The following is a 13,237-nucleotide window of genomic DNA, read 5'->3' on the forward strand; positions in this document are numbered from 1 at the left end:
GATGGAGAAATGCAAGATTTGATGGGATAGATGACTTACCCCAAATCAAGGTCAAGTTCACAGCACAGGCAGATTTAGCATCCTAACTTTCTGGTTTCTAGACTATCACTCTCCTTTGGCTCAGCTACTCAGAAGGCAATGCAGGCTTCTGATCCTAAGTGTTTCTTTCCAATCGGGTGAGAAAAAGAAAAAAAAGAAAAGAAAGGAGTGTTGACAGCAATAAGAATGTTGTGAAGCTCATTTTTAGATTTTGCATATTATCATTATTTTTGTGCACTCATTGATAAGCATGTATTTTTACTCATGAGGTTCTTTTTGTTAATGTAGACCTGACAGTTGCCTGTGCCGTGTTGCGGCGGCTTGCTCGGTCGGTAGAGGTGGGGTCTGGCTGCGGACGAGGGGTCGGTCCAGCTCAGGATGAGGGGTCGGTCCCTCTTGGGATGAGGGATCGGTCCCGCTTGGGACGAGGGGTTGGTCCGGCAGCAGACGAGGGATCGGTCTCACAGGGGTTGCGCGGTTCGGCTGACGGGGTCGCCCGGCGAAGCTGGCGACGAAGGGGTCGCCCGGAGAAGCAGGCGACGAACTGGGGACAAGGGAGGCCAGGCCCTTGTCGGGGGCTCTCAGGACTGGAGGGCGCATGGTAGAAAAACTACCGCGGAGACAAGGTAAACACACAAGTCCACTTTATTGAGGGAGAGGCAACAGTTTTATAGGGGTTGGGGAAGGCTGATTGGTCGAAGCCACGCCCTGTACTGATTGGTTGCCGGCGAAAGGTCAGTGGGCGGTACTGGATGGGGGAGGGGTGGTGGTTAGGGATTGGCTGTCGCTGTTGCTGGGGGAAGGGGCAGGGTTTAGGGATTGGTGGCTGCTGTTGCTGGGGTGGAGGGCAGACTTGAGTTTCCCACCCACGCCTGGCTGTTGCTGCTGTTGGGGGGAGGGAAAAGGGCAGACTGGATTTTTCCGCCCTGCGCCTGCGCAGGGAGAAAGAAGAAGAAGGGTGCCGCCCCACAGGCATCGTGTGGCGCCATCCGGGAGGAGGGGCGGCCGCGGAAGCATGGCTGCCGAGAAGGGGAGACCCGAGGGCACTGTGCGCCCATGCCGAGCTTCCTTCAGGGGTGGCGGTGAGTCCGACCGGCCACCCTATTATGGGGGCAGCGGCTTGGCCTGCCGCGGCTGCTCCCCCGCCAGGCCAGCAAACCACACTTCAGCCCGAGGGGTGACCGCATTTCCCCCTTCTTTTCAAATAAGGGCCAGGATGGCAGCAGCAACAAGTAGCCGAGGCCCAAGAGGCAGTAAGCAATGAGGGAAGTGGGGCTGAAGAGGGAGGTGAGTATGACGGGGATATAAATGTACAATTTGGGGGGCGGTATTATGCCGTTGCAAGCAGGGGTGGCCCAATTCTTGTTGATCTCGGCGGCTATAAGATCCATCTGTTGTTAAAAGTCCAGGATGACAGCGCGTTGCAAGTAGTTGATCTCTCCTTGGCAGCGAAGACATTGTAGGAGAGGATTACTTTTTCCTGCCAGAGGCTTACTGTCCAATTAAAAGGCTGATGGCTGGGGTTGGTGAGTGCAATGGGGAGTGTGAGGAAAAGAAGGGTGACGGTTTTGGACAAGAGGAGGCTTGGTGAAGTCATTATGGGAGGAAGATAAGGAGTAAAGCATAAAAGAGGATAATAAACAGAAAGGCGATGGAGAGTAGAATTCGTTGGCCGAGGTTCCAATCTTCTGGGGCGGTAGCGGCTAGACAGATGGCGGAAAATATTATCAAGAAAGCAAAGGTTATGAGGAAGAAATAAAGTATTAAAGGCTGTGGGGGAAGTGAGAAGATCATTTAGAGGATAGGGTTGAGAATGGTATGTTTAAGACAGAAGCTTTGTGGTTTGTAGGAGACTGCTTTATAAACGAAGGAGAATGAGGGCAGTAAATATAGTAACGATAGATAGGAAGATGACAGTGAGGAGGAGTCTTTGTTTAAGGTTCCAATCGTCCGGCGCAACAGTGGCTAGGCCGATAGCGAGGGGTGTTGCTAAATAGACAATGGCTGCAAAGACAAAATCATCTTCTGTTTCCTTAAGAATAACTTTTCTTTAAATACTTAGTAGCATGCAATATTAGAAACCGTTTCCTAAAAGCAAGTTGGCAGGGGAGCTTGGTTGCTGTTAATCTTTCCTGTTATAAAATTACCTTTTATTATTATTATCATCAATTCAGTTTTATATATGTATATTTAAGAATGACCTTTTGGAATTAGCCATTTAATACCTTAATGTAAACTATTGAAGATAAATTTTATCTTTACAGAACACATTCCCTTACGTAAAGTTATCACAATACCTTTTACACTTGCTGCATGCAAATTAAGTTTCAAGAGTTTATGAAAAATTAGCCATCCTACTTTAGGACAAAATACGTCTTTTTGCAAAACTTATTACATTTCCGTTAGCATTTTTACAAACTCTTAACCTTTTTAATATTCATATAAGTTTTACATTCTTTATATTATCCTGTGAAGAAAAATAAGTTATTCATTTTAATCTAGGCAAGAACAACTTTTTATGAAGACGTACAGTTAATTTTGTTAATTAAGACTTAAAATTTTTTTAATTGTAGATATCTTATTAACATTTAAACTTATGTATTAATATAATAAACTTAAGTATTAATATAAGCGCTTATTTAATTTTTGGCCATTTGAATAGAGCTCTTTTAAAGATTTCTAGTAATTTATATTTACCATCCGGAGGTATCACAATATACGTTGACATTGAACGAACAGACAGACAAACACAGAACAATTACAACACATTAACAGAAATATATAATTTATTTACAGTTGACTCATAATTCTTACTTTCTTGGTATAGCTGCTTTTAAATCCTTTTTTATATAGCATATCATAGATTATACCCTTCAAGATTTCTTCTGGACTTCATGTTGCCTGTAATAAGCCAGGAGGGAATCTTTTACCTTCCTGCTCCACAGCAAAAGTGACCCTATCTATAAGGCGAGTATAGGTGTCCGGGTCCCAAAGCTGACGCGTGGTAAGCCACGGATTAAAGGGGAGAAGAAGGTCCCAATATACTTGAAGCTGTTTGAAAGAGATCTTACACCGGTGAGTGTCTAGGAGACTGGCGAGGGCCCGAACTTGTGGGGCTTGCTTAGCAGATAGGATGTTACCCATTGCTAATGGCCTTTTGGAGCCAATAAGAAAAGGGGCCCTTACCTTGAGAGCGTGGCGATGGGAGCCGAGGTGCGCGGTGAGACGAGGGGTCAGAGCCGATGGGACTCCGACGGTGGTCGCGGGCCAAAAGAAGGCCCTGACGAGGGGAGGGCGGAATGACGAGCAGTGGAGCAAGGCAAAGGGGAGCAAGCGCAGAGGGGAAGAGGCAGAGGTGAAGGCAGGGGTGGAGGTGCTCAGGCACGCACTCCTGAGAGTTTTATTGGCACCTCTTAATCATAGCGGGTCAGTATAAACCCCCGACATGGAAGGAGAAAGCCATCCAGCGATTCTCCCAGACCGCCGTGGATCATATGAGGTCACCAAGGTTCAGGAGCAGCAATGCAGAGCGAAAAGATAGGGGTGAGAAGAGAGGAGGGCGTAGGGCTGTGGTAGGGTTACTTCAGACGTGCAAGCGCGCGCTCCCGAGAAATCCAAGGCTCCTCTTAATCAAAGCGGGTCGGTATAAGCCCCCGACATGGAAGGAGAAAGCCATCCAGCAATTCTCCCAGACCGCCGTGGATCGTATGAGGTAGCCAAGGCTCAGGTAGCAGCAATGTTGCACGAGAGAAGTCCCACGGTGAGAAGAGAGGAGGGCGTAGGGCTGTGGTAAGATTACTTCAGACGTGCAAGCGCGCGCTCCCGAGAAATCCAAGGCTCCTCTTAATCACAGTGGGTCGGTATAAGCCCCCGACATGGAAGGAGAAAGCCATCCAGCGATTCTCCCAGACTGCCGTGGATCGTATGAGGTAGCCAAGGCTCAGGTAGCAGCAATCTTGCACGAGAGAAGTCCCACGGTGAGAAGAGGGGGGGGGGGGCCGCCAGGTTATGGAGTGAGGCTGTGGTGGAGTTGCCTTGCCCCACGTTGTGCTGTGGTGGGGTTGCTTTGCCCCACGTTGGGCGCCAACTGCGGCGGCTTGCTCGGTCGGTAGAGGTGGGGTCTGGCTGCGGACGAGGGGTCGGTCCAGCTCAGGACGAGGGGTCGGTCCCTCTTGGGATGAGGGATCAGTACCGCTTGGGACGAGGGGTCGGTCCGGCAGCAGATGAGGGATCGGTCTCACAGGGGTTGCGCGGTTTGGCTGATGGGGTCGCCCGGCGAAGCCGGCGACGAAGGGGTCGCCCGGAGAAGCAGGCGACGAACTGGGGACAAGGGAGGCCAGGCCCTTGTCGGGGGCTCTCAGGACTGGAGGGCGCACGGCAGAAGAACTACCGCGGAGACAAGGTAAACACGCAAGTCCACTTTATTGAGGGAGAGGCAACAGTTTTATAGGGACTGGGGAAGGCTGATTGGTCGAAGCCACGCCCTGTACTGATTGGTTGCCGGCGAAAGGTCAGTGGGCGGTACTGGACGGGGGAGGGGTGGTGGTTAGGGATTGGCTGTCGCTGTTGCTGGGGGAAGGGGCAGGGTTTAGGGATTGGTGGCTGCTGTTGCTGGGGTGGAGGGCAGACTTGAGTTTCCCGCCCACGCCTGGCTGTTGCTGCTGTTGGGGGGAGGGAAAAGGGCAGACTGGATTTTTCCGCCCACGCCTGGCTGTTGCTGCTGTCAGGGGAAGGGAAAAGGGCAGACTGGAATTTTCCGCCCTGCGCCTGCGCAGGGAGAAAGAAGAAGAAGGGTGCCGCCCCACAGGCATCGTGTGGCGCCATCCGGGAGGAGGGGCGGCGGCGGAAGCATGGCTGCCGAGAAGGGGAGACCCGAGGGCACTGTGCGCCCATGCCGAGCTTCCTTCAGGGGTGGCGGTGAGTCCGACCAGCCACCCTATTATGGGGGCAGCGGCTTGGCCTGCCGCGGCTGCTCCCCCGCCAGGCCAGCAAACCACACTTCAGCCCGAGGGGTGACCGCACCGTGTGTTTTTGTATGTACCAGTATGGCCCTTATCAATGGCAAACATGCCTGCCTGTACCTGAGCTGAAACTACAGAAAGAAACATGGAATGAAGGTGATGTTTGTAGAGAGAAAACTATTATTTCCAGAGTTGAAAAGGCTCCTAGGTGATCCCCTAGTTCAAAATTTCCCAAAGAATAATCCATGGGAAGTTGATTTGCTGTTATGGGAGGAAGATGGTCCTATGATCAAAAGACTTTGGGAAACTTTAGTTGAGTCCAGATCAAATGGGCTCCTTCACTTCAGGACTTCTCAGGGTCTTTACTCCACTCATGTGCATTGAGGATTTCTAGGAGACTATAAGATACACAGTTTCCTTGATTTATATATTCACTGAACTCCTTGTCATTCTAAGGACAATCTCATGGGACTGATGCTTTTTGGAATATAGCCTTTAAATGTTGACCTTTCCCAATATCCTAATTTTACAGAAGAGAAAGCAAAGGTTCTGAGAGAGAAGTGACTTGCCCTAGGTCACACCCCTAATTGGTAGCAGAACCAGGACTCAAACCCAGACCACCAGACAAGAACCAAGGAATCATATCCTTTTCTTGCTGCTACATCTCTAATACTGTGTCTCCAATAGAATTATCAATAAGTAATAAAGCACAGTGATTAATAAATAATAGCTAAGTGCATTATCTCATATGGTCTTGATTAAAATTCTAGGGAATAGGGGACATGGACTTGGCCCAATGGATAGGGCATCTGCCTACCACATGGGAGGTCCATGGTTCATACCCCAGGCCTCCTTGACCCGTGTGGAGCTGGCCCATGCGCAGTGCTGATGTGTGCAAGGAGTGCCCTGCCACGCAGGGGTGTTCCCCGCATAGGGGAGCCCCACATGCAAGGAGTGTGCCCTGTAAGGAGAGCTGCCCAGTGCAAAAGAAAGTGCAGCCTGCCCAAGAATGGTGCTGCACACATGGAGAGCTCACACAACAAGATGATGCAATAAAAAAAGAAACACAGATTCCGGGTACTGCTGGTAAGGATAGAAGTGGTCACAGAAGAACACAGCGAATGGACACAGAGAGCAGACAACTGGAGGGGTTGGGGGGGGGGGGTAGGAGGGGAGAAAAATAAATAAATCTTTAAAAAAAAATTCTAGGGGATAGGTACCATTATTACCCATTTTACAGATAATGTAACGAAAGCTTAATATACTAGCCATTTGACCTTGGGCAAGTGGTAAAGCTAGGAAAATGAGGGAATGAATGAATGAATAAATGATCTAGGATAAGACACTATAGTACAGATATAAATAACTTAAAAAAGGAAGCTATAGGGGGAAAGGGAGAGGTAATAAAGAAATACGGGTTTTTATGATCACAGTAAATCCCATGTTCAAAACTGAGCTGGAAATAGGTCCTGTCATTTACACATAGCTCCAGTAGCTCTGCAACTATGTCCCATGACCCATGACCAATACAGTTTGTGCAAGAGGCTACTCATGTCTTGCAACATAGTTCCATTCTGGCGTTCCATGATTAAAGCCTGATAGGTCCCGTCGAGGCCATAAGGAAGGCGTTCTTCCAGGCCTCCCACACTTCCATTGTCTCTTGAAGGTTACTCAAGTCTTTTTCTGCCATCACAGATCTCTTGGGATTTCAAATTGTTTCCCTCCCTTGTTCTTAGCTCTGTGGGCCTGTCTCACAGTATGAAACCCACAAAATTTTAAATTAGGAGACTTGGGATTGGCCCCTGTCTCTGGCCTTTACATTCTTTGTGATCCTGAACAAATCATGGACAGGATAAAAGACTAATTGCCGTCATAATCACCATCATCACCATCATCACCATCGTCATCATCATCATTTGCTAAATGCTTATTATGGCTTTACCTATCATGATCAGCTTTAAGCTTCACAAATGAGGCAGCTACTATTAATGTCCACATTTTATGAATAAGGTAATGTATCACAGACAGTCTAAATTACTTCTCTGATTAATGACCTTTGGTAGATAGCAGAACTAGAGTTTTAACCCAAGTAGTCTTATTCCAAGGACCACTGCTTAATAACCACTTGCTAAAAGAAACATCTATGAGTTGCCATGAATGTGAGTGCATGTTAGTGAGTGTAAGTGTGAATAAGTTCCTCTCCAGTTGTCAAACGCTTATGAGGGAGATTTTACCATCTCTTCTAGAAAGATGAGAAGACTGAGTCTCAGGGAGGTTTAAAAACCTGCCAGAACTCACACGGCAAGTGAGAGGGGGAGACAGAGTCCGAGCTGAGCTTTACATCTGCCAAGTTCAAGCTCTTTCCTCTCTATGCTGCCGATGTTCCTGAACCTCAGTTTCCTAATTTTCAAATGAAAGTAATAATAATGCCTCCCTCTCTGTGACTGCAGGGAGCGTCAAATAAGCTCATGGTATGTGAAAGTGCTCATAAACCATATGCCTGAGGAAGGTTGTCTATTCTCATTTTTTTCTATGCAAACCTACAATGAGGAGTCTCTCTGGCAGGATGCCATTTTGCTAACTCTGGGCTCATGTGTTGGCTGGACTTTAGATTCACTCACCTAATTTTTTAGGGTCCTGTAAAACGTATGAAGCAATTTGTCTTTGTTAGTGGAAAGATTTAGTGGTGAATTCACCCTGCTGCATAATTAGCCCCAGGCCTGTCTGTCCCTGAGGGAGTCCTTCCTATCTTAGCAAAACACAGGCAACCCTAGGCTCAGGGGCATGTCATTTTAGAGAGTCCAGCTAATCTAACACAAAATGCTTTGAATCAACAGGACTTTATTCCTGCCATCTCTAAAGAACTCCACTTCTTTCTACAGCAAAACAAAGGAGCAGTTTTTGCCAGCATTAAGGTCGGTAAAATAATGTAAATTTCAACTGATAGCTATTAAAAGTTGTTGGATTCATTATTTGTATTTCTACAGATGCTTCTCCTTTGTTCCTCCTTAAAGGAACAAAGAGGCATACTTAGGAAGTGGAAAACACTTGTTATGCTTGCTCCTCCTTTAAGAACATGCCCCTACTTGATTTGGAAAAGACTGTTTGAACATAAAGGCTAGAGGGCTGCCAGCCCACTTAAAAATGACAGAAGGATTTGCTCGAAAGAGAGTTTGCACTTTAATTTTAAATCGTGCTTTGTTCCTGCCCACAGATCAACCAAAAATGTGAGGAAATGTTTGCTATCCATCCCTAGAGGCTTAGATCATTTGGCAATCACATGACCCTGAGCAATTTAAGTCACCTCCAGCGTGGCTTGCCAAATAGTTGATTGCTGTCTTAGTTCTTCCTCTCTCTGGCCTTTCAGCAAAAAGTTCTCTCCCTACCAATTACTGGTAAATAGGGGTGGGGGTGGGGGGAGGGATCCTGTAGAAATCCAACCAGCAGTGGACCGTGTGTCTTGGCTTAGATGCCTTTGCCTTCAGATGCTCTTAATGGCCTTTGGAGTCTCTGGTTTCATTGTCCACAATGAGGCCACATGGGGTCTTTGCAACATGCTAAGAAAACGCCACATCTCCTCTAATCCAATTGAGGTAATGTGATCAAAACAAGGAATCAGGACTCATAAAGATGATGAAACCAGGGTAGAGAGCAAGGACTGATAATTAAGGTTCAGACCAAATCCATAGGAATAGTTGAATGGCTACTTTAGGCAGGGTCTCTGAAATGGCACCTCAGATATACAAAGACAAAACCCATTATCTAAATCCCCAGACATAAATTTTCTCTTGCTTAATTCTTACACTGATCATACAAGGCCCGTGATGAGTGTATGCTTATAGGGATAAGATCAATATTTATGGATCACCCACGCAACCCAATACTGGTGGTTATCATATTCTTCTCCTGCTGTATCTTTTCCACCATTTCCTCCTGATCCTTTGCTACCAGATACTGTGAATGTCTCCAAACAGGCCAATTGTGTTCTCCAATCCTTCCCTGACAGGCTGTGCCCTCCCCTGCTCTCCTTAATAAAATCTTACACACCCTTCAAAACTGAGCTCAAGCTTCACTTCTCTGGAGTCATCTTTCATTGACTCTAGGTTGTCAGGTTTTCTCAGTCTGATTGTGGTAGATTGAAAAATATGGCCACAATATTTTGCAACACTTGCTCTTAAAAGGAAGCATCTATTTCTTCATTCTTTAGATCTGAACTAGATTCCAACTTGTTAAAACCAATAGAATGTGGTAGAAGTGGCTCTAAGTGTGTTCCACAGCCTAGGCCCCAAGATTCCTTGAAAGTTCTTCGTTCACTGTCTTGGAATGCTGTGTACTGACTACCATATAAAGACATTCTATCTAGCCTATGAGGGGATGAGGCCATAAGAAGAACCAAGGTACACCAGTGGACACCAGCACCAACTTCCAGGAATGTGAGGCCATGTGGGCTACCTACCCAGTCAAGCCAACAGATGACAACAGCCCCATGACTGACCCAGACAAGCCAGAAGAACCACCTGGCTGAGCCCCACCTAGACTGCAGAATCATAAGCATGTTAACATTTGTAGTTTTAAGCCACAATATTTTTGAGTGGTTTGTTAAACAGCAAAGATGATGACAATAGGACATTTTTTCATAATGTTTTGGAAAGATCACATATGTTTAGGAAGTCACAGGTACCTTTGTGTTTAGGAAGGTGAATTGTTCCCAAAGGAAAATCCTCTCTTTCCCTTACCCTCTTTATTCAACTCGCATTCACATTCTTTGGATCTCAAATTAGGCAGCCTTTCTCTGGGAATCCTTCCCTGAGCTCTTTGAGACCAAGTTAGGTGCCACTTCCATGAGTTCTTTAGTATCCTGTTCTTTCCCCTATTACATTATATTTCACACCAACGTTTGCAATGCCTGTTTCCCTACCAGACTGAAGGCTCTGTGAAGGCAGGGATAGAACTTGCCTGAGTCATTATGTACTCCCAGCATCTGGCCAAGCACATGGCATAAATGGAGGGGACCCTCAGCTTAGGCATTTCACCAGTCCATCAAGCATTCATTGATCCTCTCACCTGGCTACCTAATTACCATGGGAGAGTGTAATGTGTGACAATGTTCTTCCTGGGGTACCCTCTGCCTGTGTGTGCCTTCTGTTCATAGGTCTCCATTTGATCTCTGAGAGTCCCCAAAACGTGGCCTGCATATTTGCATGTTTAAATACAAGTGCTATGTTATCCTTAAATCACCCCTTCTTCAGCTTATGGTATGGGAAACAGATGTCTGGCCAGGAGTAGTATCTGACAGTCCAGCCTCTCTTCTCTTAACAATCTTCTAGTTGCCAAAACTCAGCATTGAAATGTTATAACAAGAACTTAGTACCACCAAGGCAGAGTAAAGGAGGATCATCACATCCATTGTTTAGAACTTTATATTTTTTTATCAATGCCATTCAAGCACATATTGATTTACTAGGTAGCCATATTTTGCTGTTTGTTATGGCCTTGCAGCCAGCAAGAGCCTGTGTGAAAAAGTCTTCTGGGTCAGCATTAATTCACATCTCCCCTCAACCTGAGGATGTTGCTTATTTATGACCATTTTGGGGAGCAAGCACAGCAATTTGCATTTAACTTTGTTTAAAAATTTTCATGGTAATTGAGCTTTTTAGGTGTTATCATGATTACAGGAAACTGAATTATGCAATGCTCCTGAGAATTCACTTTAGGCCAGCATTCTTCATTATATTCCACTTAACTAGAACTTGCCTTTGGTAGAAAAGTTGCTATTTAGTACTTGGCAAAATTCTTTGTTTAATCCAAATGTGTTCTATTTGGAAAAGAAAAAACAATTATAAGTGACAGTAAATTCCTTTCAAAGAATTGGATGGTTCTTGCTATTCCAGTGTTACAGGGGTAGCTGAGGCAGAAGAAAGAACAGAGGCTTTGGAATCAGACAAATTAGAGTTTGAATCTCTTTTCTACCATTAGGTAGTAGCATGACAATGGAGAACTGGCTGAGCCATGTTGAAAATTAGCTGGATGATAGTATTATCTCTCTTACCACATTAAATGATGTATGTAATCTTGTTTTATATATTCATCCATAATCACTGTGCTGGGCACATAGAAACATACAGTTAGTTCTAGTTCTTTATTTGCTTTTTCATTCCCACTGGGTATGCTCAGTACAACACTTGCCTAACAGGTGCCCTGCATAACCTTGGGATTTATAAGTCCTGACACTGAAACATGTGATAGCTAATTTTATGCGTCAACTTAGCTAGGTAGGTAGGTTATGATGTCCAGTTATTTGGCCAAACATTGGCCTAAGTGTTACTGTGAAAGTATTTCGTAGATGTGATTAGCATCTACAATCAGCTGACTTTAAATAAAGGAGATTACCCTTGACACTGTGGGTGGGCTTCATCCAATCAGCTGAAGGCCTTAAAAATAAGAACTGTGGTTTCCAGAATTGAAGATCTGCCTCAAGACTACACCCTCTACTCCTTGCTGGGTTCCCAGCCTGCCTGGCCTTTGAACTCAAAACCTCGACATCAGCTCTTACTGGAATTTCCAGGCTGCCAGCCTGTCCTACAGAATCGGGCTTGCCAGCCCCCGCAGCTATGTAAGCCAATTCCTTAAAAATCTCTTTATGTATACAGATGTTATACTTACAGACACACACACACACATAACACACATAAGCTGTTGGTACCATTTCTCCGGAGAACCCTCATGTGTGTAATGTATTTAGTGTAGAATCCTTCCTGTGACTGCTCAAGTGTAAAAAAGGAGGTAAAGGAAAGATGGCAGCACTCTCTGAACCTCGAGACTTGGTGGCTTAGTGGTCTTGTCCTGGCCTGAAAAACTTGCATGGGGTGATCTGTGTGTGTGTGTTTAGTAGCCAGGCCTCTGTAGACGGCCATAGGTTCCAATTTGTGAATGGGTGTAAATGTGTGTGTATGTGGAATTTGTGTGTGTGTGTCTAGGTGTAGGGTGGAGACATGGGGAGGATTGCCTGCAGGATCTGCCAACCAGCCCTGATCTGTAACAGCCTGTGAGGCCTTAGTGCCCTCTAGTGGTCGTGAGGCATATTCCATGGTGTTGAGGAGTGATGGCGCCTGGTTGGATCATCTCTGAGCAAATGCTGCCCTCTCCTGGTTAGAGTCACATTAGCAACTCTCAGAATGTACTAGGTTGGAGATGCAAGGGCTGTTTCACCTGAATGGGAGCAGGCAGGACTCTGCCTTTAGAAGGCGTGAAAACACAAAGGAAAAAGTAGGCCTGCTATCAGCAGAGCCCCTGATTGCCTCAACATGCTCTGGGCCCACCCCCCTCCAGATAAATTCCTCCTATTGCACATTTCAAACTGGCCTGTGCTCACAGTTTTCTTCACTCTTCTTTGATATATAAGGGGCATGATTCTGTAGCATCATTATGTGAAGATTTTGGTGGTGGTGGTGGTGGTGGTGGTGGTGGTATTTAAAGCAAATTAATAATTTGCTTTATAAAGCAGAATAATTTTTTATGTTATCCATGCATTGAAACAAATATGTGTGGATTCTGGAGTTAAATATATAGTCATATTTATTTTTTAATTCCACAGAAATTTTACAAATAGAAGCCATGTAAGGTCATGTACCTAAATGCCTAGTAAAATCCTTCCAATCTGCTTTGCATTTTGGGTACCTATGGAATAAAGACTTTTGAAAAAATTGGCTTATATAAAGATTGAAGCAAAATTATTCATAATCTTCTCTCCTAATGACTTTTAAGAAAGTTAGTTCTAATATGTATTAACTTAAAAGGCATAAAATAAAATGAAGGAAAATGCTCTGCTCATCCTATCCTTCTTCCCAGGGGAAACCAGTGTAAATTACTCTTTGAGTAGCCTTCTAGGTTAAAAATGAAGACAAACACCGTATATATATATACGGTGCGACTCTTGGTACACGAATACAAGTGTGAAAAACATATGTCTTTTTAAAATAACCAATTTATTCTCTAATCCAGGCCCACATCTTGGCAGGTTGGTGGTAGTTGCAATCCCCAACTTCTAAGGATCATAAGTTATACTTTTGGGGTTTACTTTGGGGAATTTGGCCCTGAATTTTCTCAGGTTTGTCTTTGAAAGGTTTGCATATACTGGGCCCTTTAGTTAGCTGTCAGCCACTTTTCTGGCATGCTCCGTACATGGGTCTCTTTGCTAATCCTGCCCATCTTTCTAAATGTACCACTGGGGCAGGCCA

Source organism: Dasypus novemcinctus, chromosome 18 (assembly GCF_030445035.2).
Source record: "Dasypus novemcinctus isolate mDasNov1 chromosome 18, mDasNov1.1.hap2, whole genome shotgun sequence".
NCBI classification, from domain to species: Eukaryota; Metazoa; Chordata; class Mammalia; order Cingulata; family Dasypodidae; genus Dasypus; species Dasypus novemcinctus.